The sequence below is a fragment of the Gossypium hirsutum genome, chromosome A01 (assembly GCF_007990345.1).
Source record: "Gossypium hirsutum isolate 1008001.06 chromosome A01, Gossypium_hirsutum_v2.1, whole genome shotgun sequence".
In the NCBI taxonomy this organism is placed as follows: domain Eukaryota; kingdom Viridiplantae; phylum Streptophyta; class Magnoliopsida; order Malvales; family Malvaceae; genus Gossypium; species Gossypium hirsutum.
The window spans coordinates 54,999,871-55,015,579 of NC_053424.1; the positions used below are offsets into that span (position 1 = coordinate 54,999,871).

Consider the following 15,709-nt stretch of genomic DNA (forward strand, 5'->3'; position numbering starts at 1 on the left):
TTAAAAATGTGTATGACCATTTTGTATTTGAGCTAAAAGTAACTATATGACCTATTAAATTTCTTGTTATATTCGGCCATAAGCTAGCATGATGGGACTTTAATAAGTTAAATTTGTTTGAATTAGCTCAAGAGCATAGAGAACCAAGGTTGGACAGGGGAAAAGAGAAAGCAGTTGAATAGCCGATCCGAGACTGTTTGAAAATATTCGAGGTAAGTTTTAAGTAGTTAAACATAAATAATATTCAATAATGACATGACATATTCTGAGAATTAAGTATTACTTGTAATGTATGTATATGGCCGAATGGCAAATATAATATGGAAGTAAAATGTGATATGCTTTTATGATCAAATGATAAGTGTTACATGAATATGAGTGAGATGTTATGTGTAAACTATCAAATGATAAGTATGAATTATGAAATGAAATAAAAGTGAATAAAATGTAGGATGATATATTCGAATGATGCTAGTACCTAATTCGGTGTGATTGTGTTATATGAAACTTGTTGATTTGAATATCATACGGTACTAATCGGGCATTTGAGCCTAGCAGGCTATAAGGCCGGTGAAATGATATCGGGCCATTGAGCCTAGCAGGCTATAATGCCGATGAAATGATATCGTGCTTCGAGCCTAGCAGGCGAAATGCCGGTGGATGAATTCGGGTTTAAAACCTAGTAGGCTAAATACCGGTGATTTGATAAAAGTCTAAGACTAAGATACCTCGTGTTAGAATGACAAATGAATACATTGAATACGTTAAGTTGGTCAGGTACGTATTATGTATTTATATGTGAGTTTGATTTGAATTGAATCATAAGTGTATAATGTGATACATATGTGAATAAATGTTATAACTATATCTATAATCATGATACATTCAGTCAAGGTGTGAAAGTATGTGAAAGTATTTGATTTATTTATATTATATGCATTTAGATTAGGTGAAATAAGAATACTAAATGTGCATGATGTGCTGTGTATATTCGGCCAAATGGCAATATACCTAGAAAATGACCTTTTGAGAAATTGAATGATCAAAGTATGGTTGAGTTTATTTGTTTGCATTGCTTAAAACTTACTAAGCTTATGAAAGCTTACTCCGTTTGTTACGTTTCTCTGTTTTATAGATTGTTGACTCTAGTCACCTGCTTGGGAGGGGATCGTCAACAACTCGTCACACTATCTATCATTTTGGTACTATTATGTTTGGAGCTAGTATGGCATTTATAAAATAGACTTAAGTGAATGATATTTTGAGATGTTGTTGTATATAAGCCATGTGAATATGGAAACTTTTGAATGTCGGTATAAGTCTGAATTTCGATCTTTGATTGTGTTTGACTATGCATATAATTGCTAATGAACTTATGTAAATGTGAATGTGCAAATGTAGTGTTTTAAATTGGTAACACTTCATAATCCACTCCAGCGACGGATACGGGTTATAGGGGTGTTACATGCCTGGACTAGCCCAATAGTCATCACTTGCAATTTATTGCAAGTTGAATTTGATTTTTAACAAACTCATCTTAGATTAATAAATGAGTTGTTGAATTTTAATTCAACTCATATTAGTTTAAATAATTGAGTTAACGAACCTGTTTAAGTTGTGCTTCTCTTAAATTATCTAGTTGCTGAAATAATTTAAGATGCATGTGTTTTTAAGTTTTAAGTTCATTTACTTAAGTTAAGTATTTAATGTGTTTTATGTGTTTAAATGTGTTTAATATGTCTGTTTTAATGTGTTAATTGCAGGTGTCTTTTTAGCTGGAAACTGTTACACCAAAGGGCTGTTACAAATTGATTAAAGAGAACTTTCAAGTGAATTTTGGTTACATTCAAGGGGAAGCATTATTCTTCATTAAAAGGAGCTGTTATCATCCATTAAAGGGAGCATTATACATCCTTAAATTTGGTAGCAGCCTCTTTCATCTTCCATAGTCGATTGTTGATTAAAGTGATCACTTCATTAGTTAATTTTTCATTAAAATTTTCGGTGTCCATTCGGCTGACCAAGGAGACTTCAAAGGTTTTTCCTAAGCATTCAAGACCATTGATTCAGCTAAATTAAAGTGTATTGAAGGTTGGAGTTATTTAGTTCGGCATTCCAAGAGTTTTTGAGCTTTATTTCAGCTCATTATTAGCTCATTAAGATGATCATATGTGACCATTCAGCTAGACCTCATTGGTACTATAAATATGTGTAATCAGCCTATTGTAAAAAAGGACCTTTTGCTGAATTTATGTTAAAATTGAGTATTGTGAGTTATCCAATCCTCTTTGTTCTTTTAGAACTGATCTGACTTATGAAGCATTGCTTGTGGCGTCTATCCTTTTCTTGTTAACTGAACTTATTATTTTTCTAAGTGTGGCGTTCCAATTTACCTTTGGTTCCTATCTTGCATAGATAGCGGGTCAAGGTTTTTATCAAACTTTTCCTTATCATTTCCATTGATTTCAACCTAAGTGCTTGTCTAAGTTTAAGGTCAACAATCCGATAATTGTTGGTTCACTCTTAAGCCTTAGTCGAACTCCATTCTTTAATTCCATAACCATTTTGAAACTATTTCATTTGAGCCTATCTTTCATAATTTTAAAACCACTTTTTGCCAACCGTTCAGATTTACTCAAATTCACAATTAGGCAACATTACGACTCGAATCATCACCAAAACGAGTTTGTATCACACCCTAACCCTCCATGCCACAACAATAGTTGGTGCTCTTTTTTTGACTACCACTATTTCTTAAAGCAAAAGGCAATTTAAAGGGACCAAAGATGAGGTTAAACCAACGCCAGAAAGCAATTTAAAGGGACCAAAGATGAAATTGAACCAAAAGTAAAAATGCTAGAAGGAGGGCTTAAACCTCCAACCTTGTGGTTAACAGCCACACGCTCTAGCCAACTGAGCTATTCCAGCTTTGTTGTTGAGCTTTTCAATAAAGTCAATTTCAATATTGGAGAGCATATTCATGGAACCTGGCTCATGTTAGTAGCCATGACTGACAGAAGCTTTGTTGTTGATTAGAACAAGAACTTAGTTTGTGCCTACATAACTGCTTTAGATGAATCCAAGCTATGGCACAAATGGTTGGGCCATGTCAACTATAGGTCTCTATTTCAGTTGTCCAAAAAGGACTTGGTTGAAAATTTCACAAAATTAGTTGAAAAGGAAGATGTTTGTGAAGTATGTCAACTAGGAAAGCAAGCTAGACTACCATTTCCTGCTAACAAAGCCTGGAGGGCCTCTAAAAAATTGCAATTGGTGCACACTGATGTGTGTGGTCCTATGAATACGGAATCTTTGAATGGCGCAGGTACTTCATTCTTTTCATTGATGATTACTCAAGATTCTGTTGGGGCTACTTTCTCAAATATAAATCAGAAGTATCATCAGTCCACGTAGGCTTAACCTGAAGCTCAGCTAGCAGACTTCTATCATCAAATAAACTGAGGTGAGCAAACAATGCCTTCAATTCAGTCATAACCTTACGGCTCAGTGCGTCGGCCACCAAATTGGCCTTACCAGGGTGGTATTCAATCGTACAGTCGTAGTCCTTAAGCAGCTCAATCCATCTACGCTACCTAAGATTTAGCTCCTTCTGAGTGAGGAGATACTTAAGGCTCTTGTGATCTATTAGATGATACACTTTTCACCATATAAGTAATGCCTTCAGATTGTCAATGCGAACACCACTGCGGCCAAATTTAGGTCATGCGTCAGATAATTTGCCTCATGAGTCTTAAGCTGACGAGACGCATACGCTACCACCTTACCCTCTTGCATCAACACACATCCCAAACCGACATGTGATGCATTGCTATAGATAGTAAACTCTTTTTTAGACTCTGACTGTATCAAAATAGGGGCCTTAGTCAGTACAATTTTGAGCTTTTCAATGCTCTCTTGCTGCACATCAGTCCAGTTAAATGGCACACCCTTATGTATCAACTTAGTTAAGGGTGCTGCAATCAGCGAAAAACCATCTACAAATCGTCGATAATACCCTGCCAGTCCTAGAAAACTGCGAATCTCAGATAAAGTCTTAGGTTATTTACAATCCAACACGGCCTCGATCTTTCGAGGTTTGACCCTAATCCCCTCAGCAGAAACCACATGGCCTAGAAATGTTACTTCCCATAACCAAAACTCACACTTACTGAACTTGGCGTATAGTTGTTTCTCTCGTAAGATCTGCAGAACCACTCTGAGGTGTTCATCATGCTCATCCTCAGTCCTCGAGTACACCAGTATGTTGTCAATAAATACCACCACGAACCGATCTAGATAAGGCTGGAACACTCGGTTCATCAGATCCATGAAAGCCGCTGGTGCATTCGTCAGTCCAAATGGCATCACTAGGAACTCGTAATGACCGTATCGGGTCCTAAATACTGTCTTGTGTACATCAGTCTCTTTCACCCTCAACTAATGATATCCTGATCAGAGGTCAACCTTGGAAAAAATCGAATCCCCTCGGAACTGGTCAAATAGATCATCTATCCTTGGTAAGGGATATTTATTCTTGATTGTCAACTTGTTCAATTGTCGATAGTCGATACACATACGCATGGATCCATCCTTCTTTTTCACAAACAGAACTGGTGCTCCCCACGGAGACACACTAGGGTGGATGAACCCACGATCTAGTAACTCTTGAATCTGAGCCTTAAGCTCCACAAGCTCTTTTGGTGCCATTCTATAGGGAGCGATGGACATCGGAGCTGTACCCAAAAGGAGCTCAATCCCGAACACTACTTCACGATTTGGAGGTAGCCCAGATAGCTCTTCAGGAAAAACATCCAGAAAGTCCTTAACCGTCCTGATATCCTTAACTGAGGAATCTCTAAAATTTGAAACACTGATGTAGGCCAGATACGCCTCACATCCCTTACAAACCAACTTTTCCATCCTCAATGCAGAAATCTCATTTGATAAGTAGTTCTGATGTTCCCTAATTACAAATACCTTGCTATCCTCCCCAGTTCTCAGTATAACCTTTTTGTAGCACAATCTAAGCTCACTCGGTGTTTAACGTGTGACAGTCCTAATTCGACCCTAGTCGGAATGTGGTTTTGGGGCCACAAGACCGAGTCCCAAAATTTATTTAAAATTTGGTTGCATATCCTCTATGTGTATTAGTGCATGTGTGAAAATTTGATCTCTTAATTTAGACTTATGAATGTGAATTTCACGTGATTGACTTAGTTGAGAACTTAAGAAAATATGATAGGGGAATATGTAAGGATCAAATAATAACAAAGTGAGGAAACCTGGGTTTGCATGTCAAATTGCCCAAAAACCCAAGTAGTGGCCGGCCAAGCCATGATGCCCCATCCACTAGGTTGAATTTCAATGCAATTCTTTTATTAGTTAACAATTAAAATAAATTAAAGAAAGGAATTAAAAAGAAAATATGAATAAAATAAGGAAGGAAGAGGGAGTATTCATCTTCTTTCTTTTTTTTTTTGCAATTGCCGTGAGTTAGGAGAAGGAAGGAAGAAATGCTCTAGACATTCGGCCAACTCAAAAGGGGGTTGATTAAGGTAGGATTTATGTTACTTTTACTAAATTCTTGTGAAAATCTAGTTAGTAGCCAATGGCTTATTACAACCCATATGTTAATTTTCTACCTAAAGGGGTACTTAGATGGCATATGGTTAGGAAGAGGTAAATGCTAAGAGTATGGTGCTTTTGATGTTATGAATGGAAGTAGTGGAAAAGTGAAAGAAAATTTATGTAGAAATGTGGTATATGTGGATTTATAGGATGTTACAAATAGATGTGAAGCCATGCTAGATTAGGAAAAATTCGGTCAAGTGTTCATGAGATGAAATTTTGTGTTTAGATGAATTAAAGATGATAGTATAGTTGATATCATATATATATGCATATTCGGCCATCAAATTAAGAGCATAGGTGATGTTGAGTCTAAGTTTTGCACATTCGGCTATATATATATAAATGTATGCCCATTCGTGATATTACTTTTGGATTATATATATAATCGACTAAAAATGAGTAATTAGCAAGGGTGGTTGCCGAATGTCCAATTATATATATATGCATGTGTGATTGGATTATTGATAGTAGGGTGATAGCATATGGTTATTAGCCGAATAGCTCAAAAACATATGGTAGGAAGATAAGAATTAGTCATGTATCTCCTATGATATGAAATCATTAATATTTTGATATAAATATTTAGCAAGATGGTTAAACTAGTTAATTTATTGATTAAGCTCAAGAAGTTAAAGGAGGAGAATCAAGCAAAGGCAAAGGAAAGAACATCGAGTAGCCGAGTTGGAACTGTTTTACCCAACACAAGGTAAGTTATTAAGCATATATTTTGTATTGATTTAAATAATCATAATACCTATGTACTTATGCCGAATGGAATGATATATAAATGCATGTAGTGACAAAATTATCGAGTGTAAAAAGAAGTGAGATGTATTGAGTTCTTGATTTCGGCACTAAGTGTGCGGGTATAAACATTTACGATAATGAGATTGGCACTAAGTGTGCGAGTTTAATTGTATAGCACTAAGTGTGCGAGTTTGATTATTAAGCACTAAGTGTGCGGACTTACTATATATTTTCGAATAATTATTAACGTTAAGTGTGCGACTTTATCGAGTAGATCATGGACAGCGGAATGAGTAGATACTTTGAGTTCATGAGGAATAGATGTTATGTTTATATTTGGAACTGAGCTTGGTAAGTCTTGAACCTATGTGGTGATTATATTTGAAGTTAGGAACATAAGATTATTGTGGAATAGATGAAATGCTATTATTAGTATAATCTAAACGAAAATAAAATGATGTGTGGAAATGCATCAAATATCATATCGAATATCATAAGAGATGTCAATGGAGGCTTGGCTAGTTGAGAGCATGTAATGATAAATGTGCGTGAAATTATAGCATAGTCGGTATGGATGGAGTACCTAATCTTGCATTATTTGTTTTCTTTTATGATACTTTATAAATGGACGGCAGTGTAATGCTTATGACTTACTGAGTTATATACTCATTTGGTGTGTTTATTTGTCACTTATTTAGGTTCCTTTGATCCATTTTTGTGTGCTCGGGACCATCGTCGAAGTCATCACACCAGCTTGCAACTTTTTGGTATCTTCTTCTTAGTTGGTCTAAGAGAACATTTCGGCATGTATAGGCTATTATGTTTTGTTTGAACTTTGGTATGTATACTTTTAGCCATGCGAAAATGGCATAAATGTTAAGTTGGATTTGGTCTTATGATACTTAGTTATAAGTAATAGTTAAAGTCTATTTGATTATTATGCCGTTTGTCATGGCTAATCATTTCCGGTGTTGCACTCATGATATGGTTATTGAGTAGTAAGGAAATGCTTGGTAATGATTAGCCTTTGGTATGGCTAGTCATGATCATACTTGGTGATATGTATGTTAAATTACTCTAATAGGTAAAATTTACTCTAATAATAGATGCAGACAGCAGTAGTGATATGAAATTGAAAAATCACTAAAAATAGTAGAAATGGAATTAAATAATGAATAAATTATGTAATCGAAGCTGGATGAGCCTATTTTCATATGGAAGGAACGAAACAACCATTTGAGCTATATTTTATGAGATGTTTAAATTTTTGTGAAACAGGGCCAGAGCGCTTTTTGGATCCCCTGTTCTGACTTTGGAAATTCACCATAAATTTTGTAGAGATAATTAGAAGTCATCCTTTATATGTGCAGATTCATTATTGAGTCTAGTTTCATTAGAAAGAAGTGGCATAGGCATTGAAGCCCTGTGTAGGGAGATATCTAAGTCGTAATGCTCAGAGGTCAGAGTAGTCGAACCCTGAAACAGGGGAGACTTTAACAAATAAACTGTACTAATTGGCCCAACCAAAAATTCTAAAAAAATTTTCTATATGAGTCTAGTTTCAGGAAAAATTTACGAAATTTGATTTCGAGTTTCGGAAATCAAAATACGAATTTTTAAGTGACTATAACGCAGATTGACAGCTTGTCTAGGAGTTTTAAAATAAATTGTTTGAGCTGTATAAATGATGAATTAAGCCCGATAACACCTCGTATTCGACCCCGGTGACGGCCACGATTTCGGGGTGTTACATAACGAATCAGTCCATTCCCAGTATCAGATCAAACTCTCCAAAAGGCAGTTCCATCAAATCAGCCAGGAAAATAGCCCCTTGAACCACTAAAGGAACGTCTCTAAACAACTTATTTACCCTAACTGATTGTCCCAGTGGGCTCAGTATAGCCACCTCACTCGTAGTGCTCTCAACCAAGATACCCAAGTTCTCAGACACAGTATAGGCTCTATTGGGGTGAGTGGATCCTATACCTATCAGTGCAGTATAAGGTACATTATAAATAAAGAATGTACCCGTGATAACCTCTGGAGCATCTCCATCTTCTCGGTGACGTGCAGCATAAACTAGAGCCGGCTGCCTCACCTCAGTATGACCAACACCTCTCCCTGGTGCCATTTAACCATGACCCAACCCATTACCACCTGATTGGACCTCTGCGAACACTTTCTAATACGGTGCTCTAATGAACTGCACCTCAAATAGGCCCCGGTTTTTTTCCAACACTCGCCCTAATGGCATCTAGCACAACCAGTACACGTTGGCTATCTAGTAGTAGCAACAGGAGCCCCAATGATCGGCCCATCAACTCTGACCTTTTTCTTAGGCCCCTGAACGGAACTCGAGGGCTCCGAATCCCTCTAGCTCCTACCTCTCTCTAGGTTCTGGTGCTCAGCGCGCTTCACTTCCTCGGTGATCTTTGCCTTATCAACTAGTGCAATAAAGTCTCGCTCCCTCTGCAAAGATATCAGAACCCTCACATTATCCTTGAGGCCATCCTCGAAGCGAACACATTGCTCATACTCAGTTGCCACCATACCTCACACATAGCGGCTCAGTCTTAAACATTTGGCCTCATAATCAGCCACCGATCTATCTTCCTGAGTTAGATTTAGGAACTCTCTCCTACGAGCATCCACATAACTGGCCCCCACATATTTCCCCTGGAAGGCAATCTTAAAGAATTCCCAGGTCAGACGATCGGACCGAGTGCCCTCTTTAACAGTGAGCCACTACTGATATGCCTTATCATGTAGCAAAGATACATCACCCTTTAATTTCTACTCGGGAGTGCAGTCCAGATCATCCGTAATCCTCTCTATGGCCTCTATCCAGTACTCAGCCACATTAGGGGCAACTCCAGCAATACCTCTGAAAAGCTCAGTTCCGTTAGACCGAAGTCGTTCCGTAACCGACCTGTGGCTTCCAGCTCTAGTATTAGGCCTAGCGACCCTCTCTAAAATCCTCAACATGGCCTGGGACAATGCGTCGTCCCCAGCTGCTCGATCATGAGATCCAGTCTCAGTCATAGGTGAAGCCAGTGTCTCACTAGTACCCAAATTAGACAGATTGCCAAATGACGAAGACCCAGCTCAAGCACCTCTACAGCCTCTGAAACACCCCTAATCCGTATCCGTCGCCAGATTGGGGTTATAAGGTATTACCGGACATAACATAGTTCGATACAATTACTCAATTAAAAAATATTTATATAGAGATCTAATGCTTAACTTATAACCCGATACAATTCATTTCATATTCAAATGGAATATGTGAACTCAACATTCAAAGCATACTAATAGTTTATAAATAAATGAATCAGTCAACTTGCAAATTTATAAAGTTACATATCATTATATTCATATAAGTAGCATATATTTCAATGTTAACCAAAATTTGTATACCATTCTCCACAAAAAAAAAACCTAGTATATTAAATAATACACATATACCAAAATAAATTCTAGTCACATGAATATATAGTCAAATACATTTTAATACCAAAACATAATAATAAATATACTTTTTGGAGATAATTAAATCATCGATTATGGATACATATGTATATTCAAGACACAACTTCCATGAACCATATTTAAAAGAAACATACAATATATCTCCCATCATATTCGCTCATTATAATATGTCCTTTATTACCAACTCATTTATAGCATGTTAACTTAACATAATAACCTAAATTTAATATATAACTTTTTCTATACAAACTGCGCCCAAGTTGAGCAAACATATTTATACATGTATTATGACCATTTCATTTATCAACCAATTTCAATATGCACACACACAACACAAGTTCTAATCATCCAAGGTATAAGACATAATATCTAAAATAGACTCAAACCATTATTTAATTAACCAAAACATACCCAAGCATAGAGATTAAGCCATTTTCGCATGGCCTTTGTACATAAAACAAAATACAGCATTCCAAAATGCATTCCAGCCTATACATGCCATAGTTCTAAAATGTAACTTATAAAATACCGAAGACGGTTGATAGTGTAATAGAATTTGCCGACGATCCCCGAGCTTGTAACTTGAATCCAAAATCTATAAAACAGAATGAACATGAAAATACAAAGTAAGCTACAATAGCTTAGTAAGTCATAAGCAATTTAAGCAAATTAATATCCTCAATAGATCAATAAAATGAATCGAATCAAACATATATTTATACCCAAAATATACCATGGCCGAATATACACATATATAAATTATCAATATATTCTCTAATTTCAAAGTCATAATATCATAGATAATCAATTATACATATGTATCCATATATACATACTCATGAATCAAGTTTTTAAATCACATACTTATACCTATCATAAAACCGAATACACTACTCATAATTACATACATTTTCAATAGCATCACATAACATTTTTATCACATATCTTTCAATCAATTTACTTTCATTTCAAATAGGTAAACCACATTCACATACCTGGTCACTTTAGCTCATTTAATACATTTGATTACTTTCACCGTTGCTCACATAAAATTTATTAGGCATAAAGCCTAGTATAATACACCAGCACATAGCCTGCTAGGCAATAAACCTGAGTTAATACACCGACATAAAGCCTGCTAGGCATTAAGCCTGATATCATACACCGGCATCAAAGCCTGCTGGGCAATAAGCCTGATATCATACACCAGCATCAAAGCCTGCTAGGGAATAAGCCTGAGATTATATCAATATTACAAAGTTTATCTTACTCATAATTCACATCTCAATTGAACCGAACTTATTTCTGAATCTCATAAACATTTATGCATTCGACTATAACTATAAAAATTCATATAATTAAATTCAGCACATAAAGATCATATACATTCAAATATAACGATGTTTATTGCTTATAGACTTACCTCGGATATCGACGAACGATGTAAATTGACTATTCGACTATTTTTGTTTTTCCCCGATCCAAGTTCTATTTCTTTTGTTCTTGATCTATACAATTTCTAATTAATCTCATTCTAACACAATTTCATTCAATTTAATCCAACAACACATAAATGGGCAAATTACCATTTTACCATTGATATTTCATACTTTTACAAATTAGTCCTAATTGCATAAAACACAAAATACACAAAATCTCACAACAACATAGCTAGGCTGAATCTTCCTTATATTCATACAAATCCATACATTTCATTTATTTCACATTTTAGTCACTCAGTTTATTATTTTTTCAATTTAGTCCTAATTACTCAAATTCATAAAAAATTCCAATACAAAACATATTAATCCAAAACATATCTTTCATAATTTATCATCAAACATCACAAAACACAAATATTCATCAACGGCATAACTCAAAATATTCTTCAAAATCAGAAATTCTAGCCTGGGTCAGATAGTATTCAAAGCAACGATCTAAAAAACGTAAAAATTAACAAAAACTGAGCTAGTTACATAAATTAACAAAAATCGAGCTAGTTACATACCTTAATTTCGGACAACAATGGCCGAATAACTAAAGCTTTCTTTCTTTTCATTCTTTTTGTGTTTTGGTCATGCCGTTAAAAATATGAAAGCATGTTTTCATATTTTATGTTTTATTATAATATAACAGGTTTATTAATTTACCTATTTAACCTTTATTAACAAATATTCAACCATTATAAAACATGGCCACTACCATCCATCTATTTAAATATGGTCAAATTGCCACTTAAATAATCCAATTTAAAAAGCCACTAACAATTCAGCCCTTATACTTTAAACTATCAAGTTTTCAATTTACGCGATTAAGTCGTTTTATTGAATTAAACACACAAACAATCAAATTTTCATACGAAACTTTCTCACATGCAAATTCACACATAATAAACACAAAAAATAATTTTGAAATATTTTTTTAACTCAGATTCATGGTCTCAAAACCACCGTTCCGAATAGGGTCTAAATCGGGCTATTACAACTCTCCCCATTGGGGATTTTCATCCCTGAATATCTTACTGGTGAATAGGTTTGGATAGCATTTTCTCATTGCATCTTCTGGCTCACACGTTGCTTCCTTAATTCCGTGTTTATGCCACAGTACTTTAACCAATGGAATCTTCTTATTTTGCAATTCTTTAATCTCGTGAGCTACAACACGAATCGGTTCTTCTTCGTAAGTCATATCGGGTTTAATCTCAATCTCAGATGGACTAATCACATGTAAGGGTCAGATCGATATCTACGAAGCATCGAAACATGGAATACATTGTGAATCTTTTCTAGCTCAGGTGGTAACAACAGTCTATAAGCAACCGGCCCGATTCGCTCGATAATCTCATACGACCCAATAAATCTCAGACTCAATTTGCCTTTACGACCAAATCTGAGTATTTTCTTCCACGGTGAGACTTTCAGAAACACTCTATCTCCAATCTAAAACTCTATATCTTTACGTTTCAAATCTGCATATGATTTCTGACGATCTGATGCTGCTTTCAGACTTTCACGGATCACTTTCACTTTTTGTTCGGTTTCTTTGATCAAATCGATCCCGTGTATCTTATTTTCACTAAGCTCAGTGTAATACAATGGCGTACGACATTTACGACCGTACAAAGCCTCGTAAGGTGCCATTTTGATACTCAATTGAAAGTTGTTATTATACGCAAATTCAATCAGAGGTAGATATCGTTCCCACGTACCTTCGAACTCAAGAATGCAACATCACAACATATCCTCAAGTATCTGAATGATTCATTCAGACTGACCATCTATTTGTGGATGGAAAGTAGTGCTGAAATGTAATTTAGTACCTAGTGCATCTTGGAATTTCTTCCAAAATTGCGATTTAAACCTCGGTTCTCTATCTGAAACAATAGGTATAGGCACACCATGTAACCTCACGATATGAGAAACATACAATTCAACCAGCTTATCAAGCGAGTAATCTGTATGAACCGAAACAAAGTGAGCAGATTTAGTCAATTTATCTACAATAATCCAGATTGCATCTTTCTTGCTCGGTGTCATTGGTAAACCAGATACAAAATCTATCGTGACTCTGTCCCATTTCCATTAAGGCATCATGATCGGCTGAAGCAATCCAGAAGGCACCTGATGTTGGCTTTTACTTGCTGACAAACTAAACATTTCGATACAAAGTCAGAAATGTCTCGTTTCATACCTTGCCACCAATAGTGCTGTTTCAAATTATTATACATCTTCGTACTAACTGGGTGAACAGATAGCCGACTGTTATGAGCTTCATTCAAAATCATCTGAATCAACTCTGTATTTCTCGGAACGCATATCCGGTTTCTGAACCGTAAACATCCCTCAGCATCCACTTGAAATTCTAAATCAACATTCGAATCACATTGAACCTACTTTACTATCAAATCATTATCAACCTTCTGAGCTTCGCAAATCTGCTGAATAAATAACGGTCTTGCTTTTAACTCAGCTATTATCACACCATCATCTGACATAACCATATGTGCATTCATTGCACACAAAGTAAACAGAGATTTTCGACTTAGAGCATCAGCAACAACATTAGCCTTTCTCGGATGATAGTCAATCACTAGCTCATAAGATTTTAGCAACTCTAACCATCGACGCTGTCTCAAATTCAGATCTTTCTGAGTCATCAAATACTTCAAACTTTTGTTATCTGAATAAACATGACATTTTTCACCGAACAGATAGTGGTGCCATATTTTCAATGCAAACACAATAGCTGCCAACTCTAAATCGTGGGTCGAATAGTTCTTTCCATGCGGCTTTAACTGTCTCGAGGCATAAGCTGTAACTCTGCCTTCTTGCATCAAAACACATCCCAAACCATTTAAAGATGCATCACTATAAATAACAAATTCTTTACCCAATTTTGGCTGAACTAGCAATGGAGCTTCGGTCAAAAGGGCTTTCAACTGATCAAAACTTTTCTGGCACTTTTCTGACCACTCAAACCTAACATCTTTCTATAGTAGCTTCGTCATTTCACAAACGATCTATAGTAACCAGCAAGTCCCAGAAAACTTCAGCCTTCAGAAACGTTTCTCGGAGGTTTCCAATCAAGTATTGCTAAAATCTTACTCGGATCAACCCAAATACCTGATGCTGAAACAACATGCCCCAGAAAGCTAACTTCTTGTAACCAGAACTCACATTTACTAAACTTTGCATACAACTATTTTTCTCACAAAGCCTATAACACAAGTCTCAAATGCTCGGCATGTTCGGTTTCATTAGGGGAGTAGATCAATATATCATCAATAAACACAACCACAAACCGATCTAAATACTGTCTGAAGATCCAATTCATCAAATCCATAAAAATAGCAGGTGCATTAGTAAGTCTGAATGGCATAACCAGAAATTCATAATGTCTGTACCTCGTTCGAAAAGCAGTTTTTGGCACGTCGGAGTCTCTGCCTCGCAATTGATAATAACTCGATCTCAAATCTATCTTTGAAAACACTAAAGTCCCTTTCAACTGATCAAACAGGTCGTCAATCCGTGGCAACAGATATTTATTCTCTATAGTCACCTTATTTAGCTGGCGATAATCAATACACATTTTCATAGTTCCATCTTTCTTTTTCACAAATAGAACTAGCGCACCCCAAGTAGAGAAACTCGGTCGTGCAAAACCTCTATCAGTTAACTCTTGCAACTGTGCTTTCAACTCTTTTAATTCAGTAGGTGCCATCTGGTATGGAGCTATTGAAATCGGAGTTGTCCCCGGTACTAATTCAATACCAAACTCTACCTCTCGGACAGGTGGCAAACTTGGCAATTCTTCAGGAAACACATCCGGATACTTGCACACAACTGGTACGAATTCAATCTTCTTTTCAGTCACTTTAATATCAAACACATAAGAAAAGTAGGCTTCACAACCTTTTCTCACATACTTTCAAGCTAACATCGAGGAAATCATTGCCGGTAAACCATTCAGATCATTAGATTCAATTCGAATAATCTCATCATTCTGGCACCGTAAATCAATAGTCTTTCTCTTGCATTTTACAACAGCATCATGCAAAGTCAACCAATCCATACCGAAAATTATGTCAAACTCATTAAATAGCAAAAACATCATATCAGCCGAAAAAATGAATCTCGAATCATTAGGGGATAATTCTTACATACTTTATCAACCATAACACACCTGCCCAAGGGGTTCGATACTCTAATCATAAATTCAGTAGACTCAACAGGCAAAATCTTACTGAATACTAAAGTCTTACACACATAAGAATGAGTCAAACCAGGATCAATCAATGCAATTACACTAGTATCATAGAGAGTGAATGTACCAGTAATAACAT

General features: G+C 35.9%; 1 non-coding gene across 1 annotated transcript; it reads right to left on the reverse strand.

The window, feature by feature from the left end:
- Positions 1–2,854: 2,854 nt before the first annotated feature.
- TRNAN-GUU (transfer RNA asparagine (anticodon GUU)) lies at positions 2,855–2,928 on the reverse strand. The gene has a single exon. It is a non-coding gene; the product is annotated as a tRNA-Asn (tRNA).
- Between the last annotated feature and the right edge of the window lie 12,781 nt (positions 2,929–15,709).